The sequence below is a fragment of the Anser cygnoides genome, chromosome 24 (genome assembly GCF_040182565.1).
Source record: "Anser cygnoides isolate HZ-2024a breed goose chromosome 24, Taihu_goose_T2T_genome, whole genome shotgun sequence".
Classification (NCBI taxonomy): domain Eukaryota; kingdom Metazoa; phylum Chordata; class Aves; order Anseriformes; family Anatidae; genus Anser; species Anser cygnoides.
This window is the reverse complement of record NC_089896.1, coordinates 3060522-3085131: the sequence shown is the minus strand read 5'-3', so window position 1 is coordinate 3085131 and position 24610 is coordinate 3060522. Positions and strand designations below refer to the sequence as shown.

Below are 24610 nucleotides of genomic sequence, written 5' to 3'. Positions count from 1 at the left end.
CCCCCCCCCCCCCGTGCCCTCCCAGCCCCTGCCCGCAGCCGGGTGCCCGGTGCTCCCCCGGTGCCCCCCCGGTGCCCCGGTCCCTGCCGGGCTGCCCTAAAGCCCCGCCGCCCGGTTTGTCCCCGCGCCGGGCGCTTCGCCTCCCCGCTTCTCCTTCCAGGCCGCGCTGTCGCAACCCGGGGAGCGTGCGGCGGCACCGAGCGTCGCCGCCGGTCCCTGTCCTCTCCCCTCGTCCCGCGTCCCGCCGGCCTGCTCGGCCCCGGTGCCCCGGTGGGGGCTCGCCGGGGCCCGTCGCTGTCTTTAGGGCTGTGTTGCAATGGGGGGGGTGTGCCTTGGCTCGCCGCTGCGCCGCAGCCGCCTCCGCGCCGCGGGGTTGCCGTACGCCCAGGCTCTCCCCCCGGGGCCCAGGGCTCCGAGGCCGGCAGGGCCGGTGTCGGGGCGCCCGGTGCTGCGCGGGGACTGGGCGGTGCTGGGCCCAGCTCGGCACGGGGCTGGTGGCAGGAGACCGGTGCCGTGCCCTGCGTCAGGTCACGCTGCGCGAAGGGGCGCCTTGCCACAGGGCCGTGACTTGGCACGGGGCACGCTCGTGTCCCCCTGCACCAACGCGAGGAGAGCTGGGGGGGATGGCTGGGATGGGGAGGCCGGAGGGGCAGGAGTCCCTGCCAGCCCTCCGCTTTCCTGCACTGAAGCAAGTTGGGGTCTTGCAAGGTGCTCCCCAAAACCCTCCCTGCCCTCCGCTGCGCCCATCTTGAGGCTTTAGCGGAGGCACGGCCGCAGCTGAGAGCCGGGGCCGGTGCTGCTGCTCCCCTCCGTGTCCTCTTTCCGCTGGGTAGCCGGGTTAGTCGTGGGAGTAACTTGCGACCGTGCCAGAGTTTCAGGTGACGCGGGGCTGAGGTTCCCTGCGCTGCGTAATCCTGCCTTCACCCTGCGTGTGCCCGCGGGTGCGCAGCTCCGCTGCGCCTGCCCCCCCAGGCAGAGCTTGGGTAAGTTGGGAGCGGGGCCTTTACCCCCCTCGAGTGCGCGGCTCCTCTCCGAGTGCCGGATCCTGCTCAGACGTGTGTTTCCCCAGCTTAGCTCAGCGCCGCGGTCCCTTGTGTTCCTCACCCGACGCGGGGCATGTGCTGCTTCTGCGAGTCGTGATGGAAACGGGGAGTTAGCGGCAGCGAGAAGTTCCTCCGCGCATCCAACTCCTTCCCCGTGGCTGGGCTCGAGCTCTTCTGCCTGTGGCACGAGCCGCCCCCGGCTGCGCGCTGTGCCTTCCCTTTCCCTTAAGAGCATCTCCAGGCCTTCTCGAGAGGGTTTGAAATCCTGCCGAGACGGAAAGTGCCTTCTCATCCGCGGCGGGGCCGCTCTGCGACGTGATCGGAGCGGCCGCCGCCTCCCGGTGCGCAGCCTGGCTGCTGCGGGAACTGCCTGCGAGCAGCGGCGCCGCGCTGCACCGCACGTCCCCGGCCGGCGCTGGTCGCTCGGAGGGCAAACGGTGTCAGTGGTTCTCCGAGACAGAGGTCGCAGATCAAATACCCGACAGCTTTTTTCTGAGCTTCATCTGTGGCTGTTCCCCGGGAGGAGAGCGGGCTGCTGACGGTCCTTACCCCGCAGGGCAGCATCCCGCGTTCGGTGCGGGGCGGTTTTAACTTTGCTGCACGTTCCCAGCTGGCTGTGGGAAGAGGCTGAAAGCTGCGGGTTTGGGGTTAAAAGCAGCTCTTGGCCACGCTGGGTGCCGTGGGCTGGAGGTGTGGGAGCTGCCTGCAGCGTGATTCAGGAGGGGGGATGGACTCACCCACCACCACCTGGAGGCTTCCCGCTCAGCGTGCTGCCCAGAAAGGCTCCGGATCCGCCAGCGGTCCCTTCTGTGCGTTTTGCTTCCTCCAGTGACTCGTGCAGGGCTGAGTCAGGCCTCGCGGGGAGGTGCTGCAGCCTGCTCGCTCAGCTGGGACCCGTGCAGGGGCAGCTGGCCCTGGGGATGTCCCCGTGGTGCAGCCTCATGTGCTGGCTGCGAAGCCAAGGCTCAGCTCGCAGACCCCGCGGTCCCTTGTGCCCTGAGCGTCGGGACTGAGCCACCCTGTCCCGTCCCATCAGCGTGGGCTCCGTGGGTCTCTGTGCCCCAAGGCTTGCAGGGTCCATACGAAGCGGCCGGCCCGTCTGCCTGCTTTTCCCCACTAGAGGCTGCTGATGAACAGAACATTTTCTTTCCCTGGCTCTGATGGAGCAGCGGGGGCTTGAGTTTGCAGGGCCGAGCGGGTGGCGGCTGCCCGGAGCATCCCGGCCTGGGCTTTCCTGCTGATTCACCCTGGAGATGCGGCCAGGTCTGGGGCACGTCTGCTCCCCCGCCAGGCCCACAATAGATCTCCGCACTTCATTAGGTCTCAATTAGGCAAATGCATGGGGTACGATGACATTGCCGGGGGGACGCGGAGCCGCAGCTGATGGGATGTGCGGCGCGGGGACGCCAGCTCCGTCCCTCTGCCTCGGGGGTGCCTCCGGGCTTCTTCCCGCTGGTCGTGGCAGGGCGCTGAACGTGCGGTGAGCTGAGCCTTTGGGTTGTTTCCCGCAGGATGTGTGCAGCGATAACCGCTCACCCCTCCAGCATATCCCCGCTGGCGGAAAAGCCGAGGGTTAGCTGCGCGTCGGGAGGAACGCGTCGCCCCGGGAGCAGCGCGGCGGAGTCGCAGAGGAGATTCTTCTTCCAGGGCAGCTCCTTGGGACCTCGTGCTTGGGCAGGTTGCTAGGAAAGCAAACCCAGACCCTGGGAAGGTGATTAACTACGTAACAATTACACGTGAAACGAAAGGTGCCGCTAGCTGCGGTGGAAGGTGCCCGAGCACCCGGGGCGGGCGTTGCGCGAGCCCCCGCTGCGGGGCGAGGGCAGCGCGGTGCCAGCTGGCCTCGGCGCCGCTTCCCCGGCAGTGGCAAGGCAGCGCTTTACATAATCTGGCACTTGCAAAACAAGCTCGAAGGCCTGGAAAATCCTCCTGCTATTGTTGCTGCTCAGAGTGCGCTAAACTTCCTGGTTTGGTCTGCAGGTCTGATTATTTTCTTTCTTTTTTTTTTTGGGACTGCAGTGGGGAGAACTGCCCTTAGTGAAAAGAAAAGGGCGTTTGTGGCGTTTAATCCGCGCCTGCTCCTTAGATGAAACTATTTGTGTTGCTCACAAGAGGTTTTGAGCAGCTGCTCGCAGCTTTATAGGGCTGCAGAGGACTCTTCGTCTATCCAATTAGCACGGTTTGTCTGCTGTCCCCTCCCGATACCCCTGGAGAAAAGCCCGAACCATCGGCCGTGCCTGCGGAGCGCCGGGAGCGGTGCACGCACACGCCCCAGCTGGGGCCCCCGTGCCGAGGCTGGTCGGGCGCAGAAGGGGCCAGGTGAAATGGGTTTGCGTTGCCCAAGCCTCCCCCTGCTGTCCCGGGAGAGGGAAGGCTCTGAAGCGGTCCCTCGCTGGGGGTTTTGAGGCGGAGAGGTTGGAAGGGAGCTTGGAAAGCGACCCAGCCCCGCTCCAGCCCGCGGGCTCGGCGGCGCCTGGCCCCTCAGAAGTGCTTCAGGCTGCAGGGCCTGCCCCTGCTCCTCCATTGGCTCATCCTAAAGCCCTTTGCCAACACAAATAAAGCTTCTGACGTCCTCTGCGCTGTTCAATTAAATTAATGAATCCTATTAAAATGTTCTCTGCTCCTGTTTGTAAACGGGTGACTAAGGAACCGGCGTTTCCCTGCAGCTCCTGAGAAAGCCTTGTTTGCTGGCGAGGAATGAGGTTAAGTTCTTGCTGGTCCGCTTAGCAAGAGGCAGCTTTTGGCATCCCGGTAAGCAGCAAAACAGGAGGAACCTAGGCCTGACGGCACAAACACGTCCCCTGAGCAGAGGCAGCCTCTAGCTCCCCTCGTGTAGGTAATTACATCTGGCCACGCTTGACCTGAGCGGGATTTGAGCAGGAGGCGTGAGGCTGGCCGCGTGCTGCAAGTCTCCGGAGTGACCCCGCTGCCACGGCGGTGGGTTGGAGGTGTTGCAGCCTCCTGGGAGATGCAGAGCAGCTCGGAGCTTGCTCACAGCCTGGCGAGCCTGGTATCGGTGCTGAGCCCTGCTCGGCATGGCCGGGAGCCGCGGTGGACCAGTGCCCGGAGCGTCGTTGCAGCCCTTAGCTGTTAAAGCAGCTGCATCAAAGCATTTGAAGGCTGCCTCCGCGAGCTGATGGTTTCTGTACCTGCTCTCTAAAAGTCCTTGGGGATGGGGTAAGCGTTTCTTGGCATTTCAAAACCCAGGAGAGCTCTCTCCCTGCATCAGGAGCTCGTACCAGGGCGAGCGCCTGTCCGGAGTCGCCTCCGTGCATCTGCACGAGCTCAGACACTGAACACGCAAGGAGCAGAGGCAGGAGCTGGCCCGGCCCCGCGCCGCGTTGGGCTGGGACGTGACTCAGTGCAGCCGTGTTGGTGCTGTGCTGGAGGCGCGCGTGCCGTGGGGGTAAGCCGCTCCCGAATGGCGCAGGTTGGCCTCCTCCAATCTGCGGCTGCGAGGCCCCGCTGCGGGCTGGCAGATGGGGTCGGCGCCGCCTGGGGATTTCCTCGGATGCAGAGTGGAGGCTTTTAATAGAAAACGCGGTTGTGTGAGCCGTTGCCTGACCCGAGAGCTGCCCCTGAGAAATACTGCCTGGCGGCTGGGCGAGAGGTCCGCTCCTTCCTGACTTTTCGCCTGGTTTGGAAGAAAAATAAAATAGGGTTCGGAGCCGTCGCTGGGGATGGCAGCGGGCTCAGGAGCGGCGTCCCTGCCGGAGGCAGCCTGGCACACGTTACCCGGATCAGGAATGCTGCTCGGCCCCGCGTGCCGGTCCGATCCTTGCCGGCTGTGCAGTGCTGACAGATTCCTTCCAGGAACGGCGGCGGGGCCGCTGTGGGTTTCCCTCGCTGCCTGCTGCCAGCCCGCAGCGCCCCGTGTCCCGGCGGCGGGGAAGCCCTCGCGGTCGCACGCGGCTCCCGGCGCCCTTTGATCCACCCGAGCTGGCTTTTGGTGGGAAAGCACAAAGAGAGCCAAGCGCGGGACGGGTCCGTGCTCCTTTTTCCTGGTGCCGGTGCTTTTCCCCCACTGCTGCAGCAGGAGGCAGATGCGGCTCGGCAGCTGCCCGGCTCTGGCGGTTTGCATCTCGCTTCCCCTGCAGCCGCCTTCAAATTTCCCAGCTCTCTGGCCCCCGTGCTGCCAAATCTGGGGCTGTTGGCGGAGCTCAGCAAACCTCGGTGGCTGTATCCCAGCGCTGCACCTCCAACCACCTGGCAGCGCTGGGCTGGATGAAGGAGCTCATTTGCGCGGCGCTGTTAATTCTCTGTGTTTTAATCTCCGCGACCATCTGTGTTCTTGCCTGGGCCGGGGAGACGGGAGCTCTTGGGTTTTATTCCAGGAGGCGAACGCGGAGAGGACTGTTTATTCTGCGTCTGTTGAAAACTGCCCCGGGTCAAAGCAGGACAGCCTCATTAGCTCCGGGAACAGTTGTTCCCGCACCTTCAGGCAAGGAAGCCTCCGTGTGGCAGCGTCTGTCTCCAAAACGCATTTACTGAAAATGAGGGTCTTCACGAATGCTTTCTGGTGAGGCTCCGCAATGGTGCCTAGAGGGCTGCGAGGTCCCTCCAGGTCAGGCTGTGTTGGTCTGGGGAGAGGCAGCATGCTGAAACGTCTCCTGGCCACCCTAAAAGCCCAGCCCCGGGCCGCAGCAGCCTCTGGGGTGTGAGCCTGCCCCCCCGGCGGGTGCCGCATCCCTTGCCCCGGTGAGCACCAGGGCTGGAGCTCGGCTTTGGGCTTTAGGAGCTCCTGCTGAGACCGAGCTCCTCAGACAGCGGTGCTCGCCCGTAGCTCCGAAACCAGGTACCGGTACCTGTAGGTGGGCTGCGGCAGCCTCTCCAAAGAGACCCGTGCAGGCTGCTGCTGCCGCCAGAAGCTTTTTAGCAAGCAGCACCTGAAGTCTTCCTCCGTTTGGGTTCTCAGGTTGTGGGTTGAGGCTCTGCAGCTGCTTGCAAGAGCCCTGGCCAGGCTCCTGGTGACCGCGGGCCCCGCGTGCGGCACGGGCAGAGGCTGCTGCAGGGCCCGGCTCTGTCGAGGAACGCCCGTCCCGTGGGGCTGCACGGCCTCTGCTGGGGCTGCCGCCGACACACGAACCCAGAGGGAACGATCCCTGCCCTGTAATTAAGCTCTTCTGCTCCTGTTCGCCGTGCTAATGAGCAGTCTCGCAGATGTGCTCCTTGCAGCCGCAGCGCTCTGAGTCCCACGTGTGGCTTGGAAACTGGAGGTGGCTTTCGGAGAGACATCTGCAGGGGGCAAACCCAAATCTCCATCTCTGTCCCAAATCGTGCGGGCTGGGGACCTTGGATTTAAAAGGCTTTTCCCTGAGTGTACCTTAACGGACTGCACCCTTGTGTGCTGTAAATTTCTCTGCCAGCGTACACCTTGCCTCTTGCTGTGAGGAAAACCCTTCCTGCTGGCGGGGCTGGGCGAGGTGGAGGTGTTTTCCCAGCCTTCAGCTGAAGGGCCGAGGCTGCCTCTTGAAAGGAGAGCTCTTCTTCACCTGCTCGCCAGGCTTTCCACACCAATGGATAACAACTCTTAAAAATAAACCCTTAAGAACAACCAGTGCCCCGGCTCCAAGTCCTCCTGTTCCAGCTGTTGGGGGCCTTCAGTCTCGCTGGAGATGTCGGCCCAGGGACCTTCAGCATCGCGTGGCGGGTGTGACGTCCCGTGGACACATCCCAAAGGGCAAGCACGAACTTACGCGTGTCCCTCTGGCGTGGCATCACGCTGAGCATCCCATGCATGCCGTGAGCTCTGCCGTGTGCGCCCGTGTCAGTGCACCCGTGTCTGAGCAGCTCCCCGGCCGGGCTGTGCTGGGGGGCCGAGGACCGAGCCACATTTTGGAGCCCCTCGTGGGCCCTGGCGCGTGCTGCCGGAGCGCGCAGCCGGGCTGGCTGTGGCTGAGGGACCCGTTGCTCTCTTGGATCTCTTCATTTAGTTAATGATCCTTTTGTTGAGAGGATTAGGGTTTAGAGGCCTCTGGCAGAGCGTTAATTAAATTAGGTCTGTGGGTGTTTTGTTGAGTTTTTAAAGCCCACTAGAGGGCTCAGCTGAAGCCCTTTGGAGCTGGGGCCGGAGGCACGCTGTGCGTCCACCCCCTGCCTGGTGAGGTCTAAAAGAGAAGTTATGCAAGGCTGGAGGAACTGGACGGCCCCAGAGAAGCCGGTCTGCAGCCTCGGCCAGAGCTCTCCCCTTCTCCAGCTCGGCGGTGCCGGGGCCGTGCTGTGCCACCCCCTGTGCACCTCCTGGGGCTCCCAGGAGGGCGCCGGACGCAGGGCGTCAGCGTCACCGCTCGCTGCATTATCAGCGTTAAGTAACGCCCGGCTAACCTTTTTTTTTTTTTTTCCCCTTCCCTGCTTCGTGTTTACATTTCTAAGAAGTGGCCCAACGTGAACGTCCGGTTCCACCTTCTGTTCTGGGAAAAGTCAGACGCTCAAGTTCGCGAACGCTGCCGCGGCGCTCGCGTCGAGTACAAGTGTGAGCACTTGCAGGGCGGCTGGGGGGGTTTTTCTGGCGTGTTTGGGGGTTTCCGTGTTTGGCTGGAACTGCTTATTAACTGCTGTCTCTTCTTCTTTCTCTTCCATACGCTGCCCCCACGATGGATTGTGGTGCCTCACCGTGGTCTGCCCGGCTGCCTCGTCTCTGGGTAAGTACCTGCTTCGTTAGAGCAACGAGGGGAAGCAGCTGAAAGGAATCACTTCGGCTTAACTAACGAGCCCACTTGTTCCTTCCATCTTAAACTCTGCAAATCACTTGGGCTTAAATAATGAGCCCACTTGTTCCTTCCATCTTAAACTCCGGAGCGTTGTTGGTTAACAAAGAATGGGGATTATCGTGTGTGTGTACCTACATGTGTGTTAATGTTTTGGGCACCGAGAAGCGTTTCATATAGCGATTTCCAGGCTCTTTGTAGGATGTAGAAGCCCCCAGCAGCAGTTGTTCTTGCCAGCCTGGCCTGCTGGGCGCTGACCCAGTGCCGGCAGCACACTAAGCACCAGCAAGCGAGGAAATGGAAGTGAAAATTGTCCTGGTAGTGGAAAGCAGCACTCGCTGTTTCTCCCCAGATTCCTCCTGAGAGCTGCTGATGGTAAATCTGTGCTGTGGTTGTGTAAGAGACTCTCTGAGGGCTGGAGCCCAGCGCTGGGCTGGCTTCCCCTCTGCAAACCTGCAGATGTGCGTGGCTTCGCAGGGTACAGAGAGCAGCCCGAGGCGCTTCTGGCAGGAGAGGAGGGGAAATGCACGTCGAGCTTGGAGCGGTGGGCACTGATGTTTGCGGCAGGCATTCACGGGGATCTTTCTCTGCGTGGGGGAAGATCATCTCGGTGGGGCTGATTCCCGTGGCTTTGCAGCTGGGGGTTGGTGCCCACCCCCGCACCTGGCTGCGAGGTGCTGTTAAAACCTAAAATGACAAAATAAGGTGGGCGCGCGTGGAGGAGGAAAGGAAGGAGCCGCTTTGGGTAAAGCTGGTTCTCTGGACGCGGTGAGATTATCTCGGGAGACTTTCGAAGTTTTTAACTGACTTCTTCTTTCAGAAGTGCAAAATATCCTACTGCTAAGCTTCCCCCTTCCCTGTCTGCCTTCCCCCACCCCTGGTTGTATCGCCTCCTCTCCCAGCAATGGGAAGGACAGCGTGTGTGCAGAGCAGCCCTGCTCCAGCCCCGCCGCTCGGTACGCTGCCAGTCACTGGTGAGACTTGAAGGGAAGGCAGGGAAGGTGCTGGGAACAGATTGCTTTATTCTTAACTCAGCATTATTACACCATGCCTCACAGGGGAGGGCAGGAGATGAATCAAACCCAAGTATAAACCTGTTGTTCTTACCCAGAAGTAAGTGAAGCACTATATTTAGAAGCCGAGTGGCTGTCTCCTGCTCTGAATGAGCTGTTCTTTGCTACCGAGCCTCTGAGAGAAGGGTAATTAATTAACCGGAGGATCTGCCTTGATCAGAGGTGCCGAGCTCCCCTCCAACCCCCGAGCAGTCGTTTGAACGCAGAGCAGAACTCCCCCGCACAAAAGGCTTACCTGCGGGCTGGCTTCGTGCTGGCCAGGAGCTGGCACCTGGGGCAACGTGCAAGGGCTCGCTCGCGCGGCTGTGACTGCACCAGGGGACACCGGGGTCTTCCTCCACCGTGGGCAGACCTTCGGGACACGGTCAGCACAGTGTGACAGCTTGCCAGTACCTCGCAGCTGTGTTTTTTTGCTCGGGTCTGCCCGGTTTACCTACTTACCTGCAGCAGGACGTGGTGAACGCAGCGCCGTGCGTGCGTCTCGTCTGCCCTGCGTAAGAAGCGCAGCAGGGACCGTGCGGGATGGCACTGCTACTGCAGAGTTGTTTGAGAAGGCAAAGCTCTGAAAAATACAGTGTCCTTGATGGTTGGTGCGGGGTGAAGCTGATTCTGGCCCTGTTCTGGTGTAGATCTCTGCGTGTGAGCGGTGAAAGACCTTGTCTCTGGTCAGGGGTGAATTTCTTCCCTGGGGAAGGCTGGTAACCTGAACAACCCCTGCTTTGCTCTCCCCGGAGTAGTCTCACGGTGAGTTTTGTCTGTATGAGCAGTCTGTTGCTCACCATATACTGCACAGAGGGCAGAGGCTTTCAGCGTCCCTGCTGCTTATAAGCTTTTGGGGTTTTGACCCTGATAGTGGATGAAATCTGCTGCTTGGTGAGTGCTTGGTCTTAATCTTGGTCAGCAAACAAGAAGGCCAAGTGGCACTTTGTTAGAGATGGCAAAGATAAAGGTTGTGTGGTCCGGTTTCGCTGGATCAGGGATAGCCCTGACCTGCACCCGGCAGAGAAATCAGCCGGCTCAGGTTGCCTTTCCATCTTTAAGCCTGGCTTACCTCTGAGGTAAAGGTAAAATGCATGGGAGCTGTAGTGAGGGAATCTTCTCTCCTGGCCTGATAAGAGTGTTGGACATTGGTCCTAAAAGTAACACACCAGCAGCCTCCGTGAAGCTTCTTCCGTGCTGCGAGAAGCTGGAGGGCAGAAACCATGAGAAAAATGCTGAGGATGCGAGTGCAAGAGGAGCCTGCGATGTCTGAGGCTGTGTGCTTGACCTTCAAGCTGAGATTCACATACCTTGCCATCATTTGAAGCCTGTCAGGAAACCTTAAGTGAGGTCACGGAAGACGCAAGCTGTCCGGGGAAAAAAAAAAAAACAACGTTCAGAGCTGTTTGTTGTAAAGGAGGTGATAAGCACAGCGTGGCTGCCAACTGCCTGCTGCTGGGCTGTGTCCTCCTGTACGTTGGCACTGGTGATACTGGGAGCTGTATGTTGGGATCTCAGTGTTTATCTGTTTAGGAAATTATTTGTCTCTTGCTTAATTACGACATGGAGCTGCCGAACAGCTGTTGGGTTCGACAAACGTGGGCTTTGCCGTAATTCTTAGTTTCCAATGTAGCTCGAAGAGGAAGAACAAGTAAGGTCTTCTGCTTTTCTGCCTTTCAGTGACATTTTCTACTTTGAATCTCTCTAGGAAACGTGGTAGCAGGGTATCCCTTTCCTTGTCCCCCTCTGTCAGAAGAGACTATCAGAATCCAAAGCGGTGTCAGGTTCTGGGGCTGGCTTAGCTCAGCGGTTTTACTTCGTCGCTTTGTAAGGCAGTGAAATCGTTCTCATTGTGGCGTTCAAAATAGCCGTGCTGCCTTCTGAATTACCATCTAATTAAATGAAAGCGAAAACTCAAGGCAAGTGGGCTTTCTGTATGCCTTGTTGCATAAGAAAAGCTGTTTTCGTTGACCTAAAAATCAACACTGAAAACCAGCCGAGACAGAGATGCTTTCCCCCCGCTCTGTGGGCAGTGCGTAGCAGTTGCCACTGTTCTTGGAGAGCCATTCATGTGGTGGCAGCTGCGAGCCCTCTTCAAAACAGTTACTCCTTTGAGGCTCGCTTCCCTTGTACTTGATGGTTGCAGGAACCCTGCTGTGGAGACAAATAATTAGAAATAAAAGATGGCAGCTTAATGATTACGAGCTCCTTTCTGATGCAGTCCGTGGTGGAGGCAGAACGCAGGGGCGAGCTCTGGCTCCTGTGCATCCCCGAGCTGCTGCTGCGTCTCGCTCAGAAGATTTACTGCGTGCCCCGCGTTGACCTGCAGCCGAGCCTCTGTGGACCCGCAGAACGCGCCGAGCTAACGGAGCTGTATTATTTATTTCAGTAACGAACCTTTGTCACAGAGGACGACTCTCAGCAATCAGCCGCGGCAATGGCAGCGGCCCGAATGAAGCACGGTTCCTGCCCCTGCCTCCGAGTCTCTCCATACGTACCCACAGCTTTCCTCGACTTCCAGTTTCCCCTTTCCCCCTGCCCCCAGTACTTGGGTTCTGCCCATAAATCTGAACAGCTTGGGGTTTTCTTTATAAAGCAAACGTGGAAATACACGACCTTAAATGAAGTCTCAAAACACCTTATTTTGTAAAGCTCCGGAAAAACCGGCAGCAGCGCGATGCTATCCTCTGGGATTTTGTCTTATTGATATTAATCTTTTTGAAGCTGGTATCCATGACTGCCAGTTTCAAAGGTTAATATACTGCGTTTCAACCAAGCCGAGAAGTCTTTTTTTATTTGTGATATGGAAATGTGCACCAATTAATCACTGCGCACCTGCAGAAATGCCTCTCTCAGCAGACGCTGGCTGTGCTGTATTAGGTCGTGGGATCATCTGTGGAAAGGACTCGGGGTGACAAATCTGATCCAGTTAGTAGCTTAAGACAAACCCTGCAAGGTCCAAGGAGATGGCAGGTAAGGGAAGCAGCGCTGGACAAGGCGGTGCAGAGCTTTAGCTCGTATTCGTGAGCAGGGAGGTAGCCCGTGCTCTGTTCTCCATGGCAAAGTTCTTTAGTTAAATAAACGTTGGGTCTTGCCAGGTATCCCTCGCTGTCTGCAGGTCCAGCCCCATCGTGAACTGCTGTCAGGGGTCTGGAGCTGGGTTCGCACTAGGAAAAATTCATTGCAGGAATTTGCAACCTGGCCTCCTGATTACAAGGGACGTGTAGTGCAGATGAGGGCTCTCACTTACTGCTGAATAGACGCCGCTCTTACGTAAACGCTGATCTGGAAACATCGCTCCCCTCCGCCGGCTGAACCAAAGAGCCCGGAGTATCTGGGAGCCGAGCGATGCTCTGCCCGGGTTGGGAGGGCAGCGGCACGGAGTCGAATCCGCGCTTCAGCAACCTTTTGTGAAAGCTTCACCTACCCTGGTGCCTCCCCGGTGTTATTTAACCAGAGCAGAGCCTCTCCTTGCTGCAGTCTGACTTCTCATCCGTGCGAGGAGTGCATCAGCCGCTGACGTCCTTTGTTTGTGGCGTGGCTCTTCTGTCTCCCTGCCCGAGCTCTGGTCCCTAGGTGGCACTAACTGTTATTTTTGGGTTTATTTCAACAAAGGCTGCGTGGCTGAGCTTGTCCCCTGCTGAAGCGACAGCTGCGGCTCCGGCTGAGCTGGCTCTTGGTGTTTGGTGGAGGAGGCTGGCGCAGGGGCTCAAACGTCCTCCTGCTGCCCAAACACCGGGGTTTCCAGCAGCATCTCCTGGAATTTATCTGGGGCATCGAGCACTGCCTCTGAGCACACTCCTCTATTTTTGGTTGTCTTCTTTCCACTAAGACTGTTGGGCAATGAAGAATTGGTGAATGCTTGAAATGCCGTTGTCTCTCTTGCGCTGGCTCTTTCCACGGGTCAGTCTGTTTCTCAGGCTGTTTCTGGAGTTCAGGCTCACGCCACACCAGTTCTGCCTTTTCCTGAGCCTGTGCTAGCTGTATTCACAGCATTGCTTGTAATCCATTCCCCAGGGGTTTTAAGCACTTTCTGGATACTCTAAGTGCAGCCTCTTGTATGTTTAACACTTCCTACCCAAACTTAAGGGGAAAAATATTTCTCTCTCAACATAGAAGCATTCGTCGTATGAAAACTTGATCCTGCGATCTCCAGCTGACCTCCTCTAATCTTTACGTGGTGCATCTTGGCAGAGCCGTGCTTCACGCGCTGCCTGTGAGCCCTGGAACAAAGCTGACTTTCCAGGGAGCTGTTCCCTGTCCTGGCACGCGGCCTGGGGAAGAGAGAGCTGCTGCTCCTCTTCGTCTGCTGTATTCCTCCTCCTCCTTGGCGCTAGGCTGCTGCGTAGCAAGACACCGACTCCAATGAACATCGGCTTCGTGCAAATCAATGAAACCCATGATGGGAGCTTAAACGAACCAGATTCTGGGTGGGATAGGAGCTCCTGGGTGTGCAGGCTTTGCTGTCTGCCGTTCGCCTCTGCCCTCCCCATCTCCCCAGAGGGCACCCACGTAACCCAGCCCGGTTCCAAGAAGACACAGCGGCTCGGCAACTGGCTTCTCGTCCCCACAAGAAAGAACATGTGCTTTTCGTTTTGCAACAACAGCCTTTAAACGGCACGACTCCTGTAACTGAGAGGGGGGAAAAAAAGGGGAAAACTCTCCGGTAGGGGACCACACAGAAAAGGCTACGGAGAAGCAGCCTGGATTTAGCAAAACTCTCGGGACTAACTGCTATAACATTAAGTGGGATCACAATACCAGACACTTAGCCTGTTTAACTACGGAGGGTGCTGTTTGTCCCGTTTAATAGCTTGCTGAACAATGAATTGACTGTTGGTTTTGGAGAGGGAGGGTGCCATGGCAGGCTGGGCGAGATTTAATCTCGGCGGAAATACCTGGTACGGAGCGGGGTGCGCGTGGATGCGCCGGGCTGCCTTCGCTGCGCACACGCGTTGCGGCGGTTTTGGTTTCTTTGGGAGCGCTTCTCGAGTTTGCAGTTCAGTCTGTCGGAGGCAAATTGCTACAAGGCTTTTTCTGGCGGTGAATCCTGCTGTGCCTACCGCTTCGCATGCTAAAATCGAGAGGTGAGCACTTGAGAAAGTCAGCGCTAGCTGAAGCGCCCCTTCCTTCTGGGTGAATTATTTACTTGAGCTATCTTTGGTCCCGATCACTGTTTTACAGGAAAACAAAGCTCGTGAAGTTGAAGGCAGATTTCCTTTACACCTCATTCTTGCTGTCTGCTATCGGCCAGATCTGCACCGCTGATGGTGACAGCAAATCTCGGAAGAGGAGCCAAGGGCAGAGGGCCAGTGCTGGCAAAACCGAGCCACCTGCTCTCCTCCCACCTTGTTTGCTCTCGTGAAATGGCCGCTGCTGCCTTTGAGACGCTCGCTTGCTAGCAAAGTGTGTGAACGTAGCACGGAAACTGACCGAGCCTATTGTGTGTGTACGCACGGACATACAATACGCACACCACCAGCTCGCTTAGAGCAGTGGTGGATAAATCATTCCCCTGGCCAGCTTAATTTCTTTGTTTTCCTAGGGCTTGGAGGAATCCCGAACGTTTCTCTTCACCCTAAATTCTGCTTGCTTTGGGGGAGGGAAAACCAATGCCAGAGTGATGCACGGTTCCTTTGTTCAGACTGGGAATTCCTCATTTAAAGAAGCTCCTCGGGGTACGGAGAGCTCCGTGCAGTTTATTATTGGTGTCAGTAATGGTTTTAACACAGTGTTCACGGGCACTGGCATAAATTGGGAGCCCCGTTTTATAACTGTGCATTAATGCACAAATCCTACCAGCAGTGCACCCTGCAGGGGCCCTACAGAGTATCGGATCACCTTACAAAGGATTTTTTTTTTATGAAGAACTTAGCTCAGCTGGTGTTAATCTGGTGTCTAGATGCTGCTAAGATGCTGGAGTGCAGATTTAGGAGCCGCTTGCTAGCTGCGTGCCCATTAAACAGCCGGAGGGCAGGGTCCCCTGCCTCCTCCTCTGTTGTGACCCTCTGGATTTGCACTGACCACGTCCATGAGGATCAGAGCACTCGCAAAACGGCCTTTCAGCTTTCAAGGAATGGCTTCTGCCGTAGAGACTACAAATGCATGCCTAAAATGAATATAATTCCTCTCCTGATTCCTATATGCGGCAGCTGAATACCAAGAAATCCTGACTTATTAAAATAATTCTCGGTCTCTAAGTGACTCTTACAGAGTGACCTAAACCAGCTGCAACTGGGAGAGTTCTTTAAATATTTGCAATCCTGGCTTGGCACAGGGCAAACTGTTCTTATAGGGAAGAATTTAAGAAATTTCCATTACTTCCTATGGGATTTCAGAGGTCAGTTTGGGGCTGTGTAGGAAGGAAGAGGCTAGAAGCTAACCCAGAAATTTACAGCACAAGTGTGTTGTTGATGGTGGTATTTCCATATGCAGAAGAGGTTGTGTGTGTGGTTTTATATTTTTTTATATTAATTTTTTTTTCTGCTCCCAGTGAAAGAACTGCTATGACCTAGGTTCAAATCCCACTGCCCCAGAAGAAAATTTTGAAGGCACTGTCTTGTCATGGACCGAGCGCTGCTTTTCATGTTTGTGGACTGTACTGCTGTTGAGTTTCTTCTGCCAGCGAAGCTCTTGGCCATTAGTTTGGGGTCTGCATGGGTAACAGCATCCTTTGTCCTCGTGCTCCCTAGTGCTCCGTTAGTGTGGTTCAGTGCTTTACCTGGGGAATAATGGAGAATAATGATTACGAGAATACGAGAGCTGCAGCCCTCTGCACTCAGGGGCTGGCAGGCAGAGTTGGGGGCATCTGGTGGCCTGAGCACGGCAGATGATGTGCTGCGTGGTGCTAAGTCACTACTTGGATGGGAAGATTTTGGTGCTCTGATCTCTTTGCCACATAATTTGCAATCTGCTGTCGGTCGGCGTGTGCGCATTACGACAGAGCGGCGTGGATTTGTTTGCTCGTTTTTCTTAAATGCGAGAAGCCGTTGCCAACCCCTGGCACCCCAAAATTACAGCTTCTTTGCTTGGCGGTTTTCTCCTTAAAGCCCTTTGGCCTCAAGTTGCGCCAGGGGAGGCTCAGGCTGGAAATGAGGAGACATTTCTTCTCAGAGAGAGCGGTCAGGCGTTGGGACGGGTTGCCCAGGGAGGTGGTGGCGTCACCGTCCCTGGGGGTGTTCAAGGAGAGGTTGGACGTGGTGCCTGGGGACATGGTCAGTGGGTGATGGTGGTGGTGGGGTGTAGGAGGGCTTTTCCAGCCTTAATAACTCCGTGATTCTGGGAACAGAACCTGCTCAGGAGAGGAGGCCTCGGTGCCGGCAGGTTAAGGGAGGAGCGGGCAGCGCCGGTGTCACAAACCCTGCCTTTAATTTGTGCGCGGACGAATCAGGTCCCCTCTCCAGGCTGATGATCCCAGTTTTTTGTTTGTTTTTTTTTTTTTTAACCACATTCCCCGTTTTTTACCCGTTCCCCGTCTTTTTCTGTGCGGCGTGGCTGCGGGGCGTCCCCCTTCAGCGCCGTGCCTCAACTTTCTCTGTGACACAAGGAGACGCGATCAAAATGTAGGTCACTGAGGAGAGCGGGGCCCGCTCCCGCCGAGGAATGACGAGGAGACGCCGCCGCCTCCTGCCCCTTGCTGCCCGTTTTGTGCCGTTTCCAGTCAGCTCCACACGGAAAATCGCCCCCCCGTGCCACCCCCGCCGTGTGTGCGCCCCCCGCCCGCTCCTCGCTGGGCTCAGCGCCGGTCCCGGCGCCGTGCGGCCGCCCCGGGGCGTTCGTTGGGGCCGGGCTGAGGCGGGAGCGGCCAGGGAGCGGCCCCCGGGTCCCCGCTCCCTCAGCGCGGCGGGGCCCGGCCTGAGGGGAGAGCGCGCGGGGGGGAGGGGGGGGGGAGGAGAGGGGGCGCTCCCGCTCCCCCCGCCCTCCCCGCCAGCCGCCCTTTCCCTTCCACCAATCGCAGAGCGCCGCTGGCGTCCCGCCCCCTGCGCTCGGCCAATGGGAACTTACTACAGTGTTGTGGGTGGGGGCGGGGCCGGGGGCAGAGCCACAGGGCGGGCGGGCGGGCGAGCGGCTCCCGGCGGGGCTCGGCTGCGTTCGGCAGGGCTCGGTTCGGAAGGGCTCGGCTCGGTTCGGCAGGACTCGGCTCGGCGGGGCTCGGTTCGGAAGGACTCGGCTCGGCGGGGCTCGGTTCGGAAGGACTCGGCGGGGCTCGGCAGGGCTCGGTTCGGAAGGACTCGGCGGGGCTCGGCAGGGCTCGGCTCGGAAGGACTCGGCTCGGCTCGGCAGGGCTCGGTTCGGCGGGGCTCGGCTCGGTTCGGAAGGACTCGGCTCGGTTCGGCGGGGCTCGGGGCGGCCCCGAGGCGCTGCGCGAGAAGCGGCGGGGGCGGCCGCGCGCGCTGCCGGCGGGCGGGTAAGTCAGCGGGAGCGCGCGCGCGCGCGCGGCGTACCCCGGGTGGCGCGCCCGGGTTTTGCGCGGCGGGCGCGCGCGCGCGCGGGCTGCCTGCCGCAACGCCTGCCTGCACGTGCGGGGGCGCGCGCGCGCGTTCACGTCGCAAAGGGCCCCCGCGTGTGCGCGGGGTTCGGTGCGCGCGTGCACCGAGCGCGCGTCTGCCGTGCACGGGGCGCGCGTACCTTGTCCGCGGGGGCGCGCGTGTCATGGAGGGGGGCGAGGGGCTTGGGGGGGGGAGTTATTGGGGTCGGGGGCGTTATTGGGGCCGGGGGCGTTATTGGGGCCGGGGGGTGTCATTGGGGCAGGGGTACCAGGGGCGTTATTGGGGTTAGGGGGTGTTTTTGGGGCCGGGGGGTGTCAGTGGGATCGGGGGTAATAGGGGGTGTTCCTAGGGCTGGGGACGTTATTGGGGTCAGGGGGTGTTATTGGGGTCAGGGGCGTTATTAGGGCCAGGGGTATTATTGGGGTCGGGGAGTACCAGGGGGTGTCATTGGGGTCAGGGGTGTTATTGGGGCTGGAGGTGTTGCTGGGGCCGGGGTCCCTGCCCACCCCATTTCCCACCCCATTTCCCACCCCATTTCCCACCCCATTTCCCACCCCATTTCCCACCCCATTTCCCACCCCATTTCCCACCCCAAGGTGCCTGGGTCGCGTCCTCCAGCACCGCCCGGCTTCGGCGGCAGTGCCCGGAGGGGCTGGGGGCCGGGCGAACCCCTTCAGGACGAGCGTGCCCCCCCCCGGGCACCCGCTGTCCGCTTCGGGGTTTTCACGGGAAGGGGCAGGCGGCCGCCCCCCGCTCTGGGAGCACCGCGGTGTCCCTGCGAGCTGGGTACCGGGAAGGGACGGTGTCGGGGTCTGTCCCAGTCCTGGTTTATCCGGTTATTCCCTGGGGTATTGGTAAAAACACAGGGCAGCAAAAAAAAAAAAATCCTATTTGTGAGCAGCAGCGCGAAGCTAGCTTTTATATTCCCTTGCTTTTTAGTATTTAGGGTTTTAAGGGTTTCCTAACTGAACAGGTTTTGTTCGTAAGTTATGGGGGATACGTGGGGACGCCATCCCGTGGAGGCTCCTCCCGATCACTCGCCTCTCATTTCACAGCCCCACTGAAAAAAATAGTGTAGAAAGGTAAAAAGGCTCGCTGCCGTCCTGTAAGGGCCGGCACCACGGGGCCGAGACCCCTGCGGTGCCGTAACGGGGTCGGGAATTCATTGAAGGTTTTCCTGCGATGTTTTAGGGTGGTGGCTACCGGGGCTGTTCTCCTCGCTGGGCACCCCGCGCACATGACGTTTCTTTTATTTTAACGCCCGACGCGGATGGTGCCGACCTGTGGTGCCTTCAGGTGTGTTCCCGTGATGGTTTTGGGGCGTTTGGTGGGATTTGAGCAGTGTTTGGTGGGATTTGAGCGGCGGCTGACGCAGAAACCTTCCGTAATAGGGCTGGGATCCTCCCGGGCAAACCTAACCCGCTCCCGAAGGCGGCACCAGGACGAGCGTGCGGATCCTTACCGTTAAACCTAGCCCGTGAAACACGGCTCTGAGCTTTGTTCCCTAACGAAAATACCCTGACTGCTTCTCGTATCGGGCCGGGGGAGAAGAACAGGAGGGACCTGTGCTTAAATCCCCCCCAGCAGCGCGAAGCCCACCCCTGCTGGGGGCGGCGGGCAGCAGCCCCCTGCCCGGCACCGCTGTGTGGGCGAGGGGAAGGAGCCCTCGCAGCCCCCTCCTCCTCTGGCACAGAAAAGCTTCGGAGAGTTCTGCTCCGAGCCCACAGCTTACACCTCCAGGAGGGCGCCCGCCAGCCGCCCCCGTACGCGGATGCGGCGTTTCCGAGTCGCTTTTCGGAAAGCGGCGCAAAAAAATCCGTCCTGCCGCCCCGTTTTGCCGCTCGTGGAGGGGATATTTAAATGCTGGGAGGTAGGGTGGGAGGCACTTTGCTCCCCTTTCAAAGCCTTTACAAATCCACGCGGCAGCCGTCGACGCAGCGCCGTGCCGGAGGGGCTGGTGGGTTTCGAGCCGCGGGGTGCTCGGCGGCTCCGCGATGCCGGGTTCGGGCGCCGGGGCTGCCCTAACGCTGGGTGTCGGGGCATGGTGCTGATGCACGGTGCTGGCCCCGTGCTGGGGCTTCTGCCAGGGGCTGCTTAGCGTCCCCGGGGAGCCTCGGGTGCCTGGAGTTGCAGGAATTTGGTAACGTGGCATCTGTTTGACGGGAGCCTCTTGGTTTTGGGCGCCGGGTGCGTGCCGTGGAGCAGGTGGGGCTGTAGTGAGAGGGGTCTGCAGCCGTCCTGTTCTAAATTCTTCTGGTTATGAATCCCGTTTCGTGCTTTTAAACTCAGCTTCAGGTTTACCAGCTTCTTCCTAGCCACGTTTCATCCCGGTGCCACCTCCCCAGCCTTAAGGCATGCCGCCTGCGCGGATCCAGGCTCGGATTTTGTTTTCGTCTCTTGCGTCCCCCTGGGGAAGCCGTCAGCCGCGCTTCGTATCCCGAGTGGATCGCCGGCGGGGCTCGGCGATGTCTCGCAGCAGTCGTTCTGCTTCCTCGGCGCTCAGCTTTGGCCGTAATCCCGTGTAGACGGACCAGGGGCCGTACGGAGCGGGTCCACCTCGGGCCCCTCACCTCTTGGCCGTCCCGACCAGCGCCGCGGTTCCTTAAGTTGCAGAAATCGGAGGCTGCGGCCCGGCGGGGATTTACCCTCGTCCATCGGGTGGATTAGGAGGGAAGGTCCGCGGCTCGCGGTTAATCCAGATTAACATCCCCGGTCTCTTTACGCTCGGTGGGTTGTTTACGCTCGCTGCGTGTTCGTCGGAATCGTTGCTTGTGTAACGCCACCGACGTTACGCGTTAAAACCAAACACTCCTAATTCTGTGTGGATGCACTAAATCCCACTCTTTTTTGCTTTTTTTTTAAACGAAGCGGTTTCATGGTGTGGAAAATTGTCCGGGCATTGGGTGCGTGGCGCGGGCGACGATTCTCATCCGGATCCTGGTGCAGATCCCCGCGTAAACGCGCTCGAGGGGTGCTCGGAGCAGGCACGCGTAGCAGTGCTTCACGCGTCCCGTTGTGCACAGCGCCTGGAGTCGGGAGCTTCTGGAGGGCACCGGGCACCCCGCGCCCCTGGGAGGTGCAGGATGGGTCCCAGCCAGCCACGCTGCGAGCCGGCCCCGCATTAAAATTGCAGCCAAAGGCACGGAGCCCCGCAGCTCGGGGCACGGTTTGAGCGCAGCAGATTTGGGCTAGTTGGCCGTTTCTGTGAAAAACGCAATTCCCCGTGAACTCGCGGGTCACCGGTTGTAGGCTGATTATTTCCCCCCCGCTTCCCCGCCCCACGTAACGCGTGTGCGTGAGAGAGATAATTAAAAGCTTTTCGTTAAATAAATGGCTAAGCTGCTCACGCGGCTTTGCGGCGGAATCGCGGAGTCGGAGACCCCCGGGGGCGGACGACGGGATGGGGCTGGTCCCCGCGGGGGGGGGGTTTACCCACGGGGCTGCCGCCAGTGGGGACAATCCTGGCTCATTTCGTGCCCCAAGCTTTATTTATTTCCCGCTGTCCCAGCTGGGCTCGCTCGTGGGCTGCGCGCACTCGTGGCTGCCTAGTCCCGCTCGCGGTGCTGGGCACGGAGCTCGTCGGAGAGGGGCTCGGGGTGGGTGAATTTGGGGCAATAAAGCCCATATTCGCACCCTAAAGGTGCCTCGACGCTGGCAGGAGGCCGAGGACGCGCTCCCAAGCTTCTCGTAGGAGGCAGGACCGGCATTGCTTGCAAGGAAACGGCATTTTGGGGGTGCTCAGGAGCAAGGGTAGGATTTGAGGGGTGCTGGAGCGGAGGCGGGGGCACCGTCCCCGTCCCCTGCCCCGCTGCTGCTTTTAGCTCCGGCTGCCGGCTTGAAAACAAGCCTGCGAAGCCAGAAACCGGGAAGGAGACAGAATAAACGTGTGGAAGGCAACAGCAGAGCGCCCGAGTTACGCTACAGCTGCTGAAGTAACTCCTCTTGGGTGCAAATGAGGAGCTTTGGGGGCTTGAGGAGGCGCCCGGCTGCAGGGAAAGCGACTATTTTCAGCGAGACTTTGGATATCCGGCTTCTGAGGAGGGTTTAAGGGCTTCCGTGCTTTCCCGGGGAGGAGGAACGGCCAGGAGGAGAAGGTAATTGGGGAGGAAAAAATATAGATTAAATATTTGTTGCTTTTCCCTGGGTTTCCCGGTGCAGCCAGGCCCCACGGTGTGGTCAGAGGTGGTGGGAAGGGCTCCTGCAGGTGCCCGGGGTGCTGAGCCGATCCCGCAGGCCGGCTGCCCTCAGTCCCCAGGGGGTTCTGAAAAATAATTCAACGGGAGGCGCTGGGGGGGGGGGGGGGTGAAGCCAGGAGGAGTCCCGGGAGCGACTGCACAGAAAGGGGCCGGGTGCTGAGCTCCCTGCTCGCCTTCCTGGCGCGCGTGCCGCCTTGGAGGAAAAAGCTCCCCTGGGGCCGGGCTGTTGCGGGGCTTTTTGTTTTGTCTTTGCGTGCGGCTGCTTCCCTCCTGGCCACCGAGATGCTCGCTGCAAGAAACGCTTCCTTTGTTTATTTACGTGCAGCGCTGTCGGCTCTGAGCTCCCGCCTGTCTGCGTCCTGCCCTTCCCCTGCCCTTCCCCTTCCCTTTTCCTTCCCTTCCCCTTCCCCAGGAATTGGCTGAAATCCCCTCGTGGGCCACGGGGATGGGGGCTGCCGGGCGCTTTGCTCTCCTGCTCATCCAAGGACCGACGTTTCTCCCCGCCTGCGTGCTGGACCAAGCTTTTTTTTTTGTCTCATTCAGCACCTCAGGTAGGACGGTTCGGGCTCAGTGCCCGTCCCCCTTCTGCCAGCCCCAGGGCAGCGATGCTGTTACCTGCAAAAACCCCACGGCCCCGATTCTGCCGCGCGTTGCAACCCTTCTAACCGGGGCTTTGTCTTGGGCACGGCGCGCAGGATCGCAAGGAAGCAAGGAGCTGCGCCCCTTTGATGCATTGCCCATGAAATCAGCTAAAAACCGCGGGGAGATCGGCGCTTTGCAAGCGGTTTGGCCTTCTGAAACTTGTGACTCCGGCGAAGAAAAAACAAGTGGCGGTTGGTTAGTTAGAGTGAAACCGAAGGCTGATCGCTCGTCACTTGTGCGGCACCTCGACTTTACCACTAGAAAAGCATCTGGGGGTAGGCGGGGAGCCCTTCCTGCGCTAAAACCGCCTGTCGATAGACTCCGTGGGTATCCTGCTGGGGCGGAGGGGGCGCAGAGCGACGTTGCAGCCGTGCATCCTCCTGCTGCGGGGCCTGGGAGCTCTTCTAGTGCTGCGTTGGGAAATAGGGCTTGGAAGTTGTTGCTCTCTTTGAGCAAAATCTGTCTCTGCCGCTCCAAGCAGCGAATTATATATATATTTTTCTAATGCAAATGGGAAACAGCTCTGACTCGGAGCGGTGCAGACGTTCGACTTGTAAGTGGCTACTGTGTCGTGCACGCGATGAGCCCGCGTGGCACCTTGCGTGGTCCCTTACGGCCTCGCATCGTGTATGCAGGCTGCCTTCCTGCGAGGAGAGGGGGACGGGGCGCCGCGAGGTAGCGGGCAGGCTCCTGGTATTAAATCTATGCAGGGTTAGAAAGGCTCCTTGTGCTGTGCTGAGTACTCAGCTGAAGCACCCCAAACGTGTTCCCAAATGTCTTTGATCTGGGCGTGTACCTGACCATCTCCTGCCACCACCACGTTCCCTGCTGGTGGTCGGGGGGGTCCCCAGGTCCTGGTGCCACCCGGACCCGCAGGGGGATGCGTTTCTTTCTCGAGAAGCCGGTCTGTGAGGCGGGTGGGACGAGGGCTGGCAGCAGGGACGAAGCGCAGAGAGGAGCCCTTTACGTTCCCCATCTTTTTCCCCTTTCCTAGAAGGCTGGCGCTGCCCTGGCCTGGTGTCGTTGGGAGTGAATTTAGCGCTGAAAGTGCAAAAAAGCACCACGCAAAGCGAAGCAGACGTTTTGCGGGATTATCAACAAAAAGACGAGAAGGTGGCTGCGGCGGTGGCTTGCAGCTGCTCGGCACGGGTGGCGCTGCCTCGGCGCCGCGCGGTGGGCGGCTGCCCGCGGAGCTGCAGGAAAAGAGAGCAAAGTTTATGAAATCTTGGCGTCTGCCTTGAAAACGTTTCGTTTTCTCGAGATCCTACCGAAGAACGTCTTAGGCCTGGGTGGGTGTTAAGTCTGAGCAAGGCGAGTTGCAAAACCTCTCCTTGCGCTGGTGACGCCGACGTGCGCCGCGCGGTCCCCGCGCTCCTTCCCAAGCCCGCTCCGGCTCCGAGCACCTCGGCTGCTGCTGGTCCGTGCTGGCAGCCCGGGCTCGGTCCTGGCTGGCCAGGAGGGCTCCGTGCTCGCCTGGTGGCCCGCGAGCCCCCGGGGCTTTGTGCTGATGTGGGCTCGTTTGAAGCGGTGCCACCGACCGCGTGCAGCGAGCGCTCTCTGTAATTACCGCGGGCTCTTGAGCGCCGAGTAATTGGGAGCAGTAATTGGATGGTAGCTTAAGAGCGGGAGGTTAAACGAAACAAACAGGCTCGGAAGGGGAATGCCAGCAGGTAAAATGGCCAGGAAACGGTAAAAAAAATGGTAAATCCTGTCCTGCTGCTGCTGCCCGCAGCCTGGCACTCGCCGTGCGCTCCGCCGGCGAGCGCAGCGGGGCCGCGACGTGCAGCCCCACGGCCTGGCTCTGCCACCCCTGCGGGACAGCACCGGGGAGGAGCCTTTAGGAAGCCCCTTCGCTTGGGAATAAGGTAACGGGATGCTCTTAACGGGGAGCTTTAATTCATCAGAGCGGTTTCTGCGATCTCTTTAGCGTGGGTGATGGAAACAAGCCGGGGGCTGTGCGTGCACGTGCTGAAGTCGCAGCTCCGAAACGAGCCATCAGAGCGTCGAGGGAAGCGCGGTTCCACGTTTGTGTGTCTCATCTTTTTACTCCTGTTACGAAGCCGCCCTCCTGGCCGCTGTGCCGGCCGAGCAGCTGGATTCCTGGAGGTGGGGACATGCCCCAGCGCCCGCTCGTTATTTTCATCTTGCGGAACCGCTGCCGAGGAACAAGTACTGCCCGCCTTCAGCTCCTGCAGCTTATAAAGAGAACCTGAAGCCGTCGCCGGCGAGGAAATGCGAAGGAGGAGGCTTCGGAAGGCGTTTAAAAACAAAAAGGCATCTGGCACGAGCTGGCTGCCTGCTGGCGGCCGGGTGAGCTCACGGTCGCGTTTTGCTCTCTCCGCTTTTTCACCCTGGCTACCTTTGAAGGGTCTTCTGAGCGCAGTTTTAGCCCTGACAATGCTATCCACGGAGCTTGCAGAAAAGAGGATTTGGGTGGCATTTGGTTCCCTTGTGCTCCCTGAATGCGGCTTTCAGCGATAT

General features: G+C 59.3%; 1 protein-coding gene across 21 annotated transcripts in view; it reads left to right on the top strand.

Moving 5' to 3' along the window:
* EPB41 (erythrocyte membrane protein band 4.1) overlaps nt 1-24610 on the top strand; it is an 88349-nt gene that overhangs the window by 407 nt on the left and 63332 nt on the right. Inside the window, exon 1 of one of the 21 annotated variants that reach the window (XM_048073131.2) lies at nt 7531-7684. The exons of 19 other annotated variants lie outside the window; for them this stretch is intronic. The gene's annotated coding sequence lies outside the window, so the exon portion shown is untranslated. Of the gene's footprint in view, nt 1-7530; nt 7685-16932; nt 17210-24610 lie in introns of those variants that run through there. One more of the 21 variants, XM_066982555.1, reaches the window with a different exon arrangement.